Consider the following 2,792-nt stretch of genomic DNA (forward strand, 5'->3'; position numbering starts at 1 on the left):
TGCCCAGGCGGGTCTCGAACCCGCGGGCTCAGGCATTCCACTCACCTCAGCCTCCCAAAGGTGTGGGATTACAGGCTGAGCCACCGAGCCCGGCTGAGAACTATTTCAAGCATATAGAAAAATAAAGAGATTTGTATAACACTCCAGTAACTTTCACCCACTTTTCCAAATCTTAACATTTTACCTTATTTTCTTAAAATATTTTTCAAGAATCTCAGTTACTTGGAAGACTGGGGCAGGAGTATCACTTGACCCCAGGAGTTCAAGACTGTAGTGTGCTATGACTGTGAATAGCCTCTGCACTCTAGCCTGAGCAACATAACAGGACTCTAAAAAGAAATTATTTTTTTTCAAGAAATAAAATATGTGGTGGCTCACACATGTAATATTGGAAGGTTGAGGTGGGAGGATTGTTTGAGACCGGCCTTGACTCTAAAAAAAAGAAAAGAACAACAACAACAAAAAAATATGTATTTCTATTGTTTGTCTTTTAAGTCAGAGTCTCACTCTGTCACCCAGGCTGGTGTGTAGTGGCACACTCATGGCTACCACAGTCTTGACTTGCTAGGTCAAGTAGCTGGAATTCCAGGTGCATACCATCATGCCTGGCTAATTTTTTGATTTATTGTAGAGAAGTCTTGCCAAGTTGCCCAGGCTGGTCTTGAATCCCTGGGCTCAGGCAATCTTTTTGCCTCACAAAGTGCTGGGATAACAGGCGTGAGCCATTGCACTCGGCCAGTTTTTAAGCCCGAATGTATTCCTTTCCCCCCATTCCCTTCCCTCTGTCCTCAGCAGTAACTGCTTGCTTGAATGTTTTATATCCACATGTAATTTTACATTTTTACTATGTATACTGTATATATATATATACAAGTATATGTATATATGTAGAGAACTATATATAATTGTTTGGCACGTTTAAAAATTTTCTGTATATGGTATGTTGGGCACGACAGCTCATGTCTGAAATCCCAGCATTTTGGAAGGTGGAGGTGAGAGGATTTCCTGAGCCCGGGGGTTGGAGACCAGCCTGGGTAGCTTGGTGAGACTTCGTCTCTACAATAAATCAAAAAATTCACCAGGTGTGATGGTGGGCTCCTGTGGTTCCAGCTACTTGGAAGGCTGAGGTGGAAGGATCGCCTGAGCCCAGCAGGTTGAGGCTGCTGTGGCTGTGAGGGTGCCACTGCACTCCAGCCTGGGTGACAGTGAGGCTTTTACTAAAAAAAAAAAAAAAAAAAAAAAATTATGTATATGCTATCAAATGGCATATAACTTTCTGCATCTTTTTTCTCAATTTTTTAAATTCATGTTGATACCTATAGCTTTAGTTCATTCATTTTAGTTGTTTTTAGTATTTTGGCTATGAATAATCACAAATGCATTACCCATTCTCCAGTAGATGGATATTTAGATTGTCTCTAATTTTTTTCTATTTCAAGCAGTGCTATAAAGAACAGTGTTACACCTGCATTCCGAGGCCATGTTCATTGTTGAAAACTCAGAAGCTTAAAAAAAGTAGCGGGGTGGGACTGGCAGTTGAGGGAAACTGCCAGGGGAGGGAGGGGCACACCTTATCAACAAGGGTACCTGTATAATGAACATTTGTATACCTAACCTGAATTGTACTCCACATCTTTAAAATAAAAATAAATAAATAAATCGGAAGAAAAAATATCATTACCTATCATAAGTTATTGTTTTTTGAGCATTTGCTAAATAACAGGAACAGTGCTGGGTACTTTATGTATGCTACTTTATTTAATTCTCACACCAATCTACATATGAGGTACTATTATATTTCCCATTGTATAATGAGGAAACTGAGTTTTATGAGTTTAAATAGCTTAGCCAAGGACACACAGGTAGGAAGCTGCAGAACAATTTCTATTGCTAAGGCCTATGTTTCATTTGTTTATTTGTTTGTTGGGAGTCTCACTCTGTTGCCCAGCTGGAGGCAGTGCAGTGGCAAGATCACGGCTCACCACAGCCTTGACCGCCTGGATTCAGCATCCTTCTGCCTCAGCCTCCCTTGTAGCTGGGACTACAGACATGCACCACCACACCTGGCTAATATTTTAAATTTTTTGTAAAGATGACATCTCGCTATGTTGCCCAGGCTCAAACTCTTGGACTCAAGCAATCCTCCCGCTTCGGCCTCACAAAATGCTGGGCCTCACAAAGTGAGCCACTGCGGTCCTGTATGGGCTTTCACTCTAAATCTCTAGAATCACCTTCCTAGTATAATACTTGCAAGTAATACTTGTGTGGAATTCTCCTTTCCAGGAGGAATTTTTTTTTTTTTTTTTAATCAGAATCTCACTTTGTCACCCAGGCTGGAGTGCAGCAGCACGGTCAAGCCACCGCAGCCTTGACCTGCTGGGCTCAGACGATCCTTCTGCCTCAGCTTTCCAAGTAGCTGGAGTACAGATGCAGGCTACCGTGCCCAACGAATTTCTGATTTATTGTAGATGAGACAGGAGATAGCTAGAGAAAGGACAGGCAGGCAGACAGGTGGGTCCTCTGGTAACAATGAAGTGAACTCTGAGGCAGGTGCCCAAGGCTCAGCGTCGGTAAATAAACTTTCTGAGAACCGCAAGCTAGAGCTTAAATACTCACTGCTGGGATTGAAAAGCAACCAATCAGCTTACCATTAGGCCCCTACCTCCTGCCAATTGGTCCATGGTAGTGACCAATCAGAACAACTAAGTGCGGACCAATCAGCTCACAGTTAGTGCTAGCCAATCGACTTGGACTTAGGGCTATACAAGCACCAGGGTTTTTTTGTTTTTTTG

This window comes from Carlito syrichta, unplaced genomic scaffold (genome assembly GCF_000164805.1).
Source record: "Carlito syrichta isolate Samal-C Ts95f unplaced genomic scaffold, Tarsius_syrichta-2.0.1 Scaffold309286, whole genome shotgun sequence".
In the NCBI taxonomy this organism is placed as follows: Eukaryota; Metazoa; Chordata; class Mammalia; order Primates; family Tarsiidae; genus Carlito; species Carlito syrichta.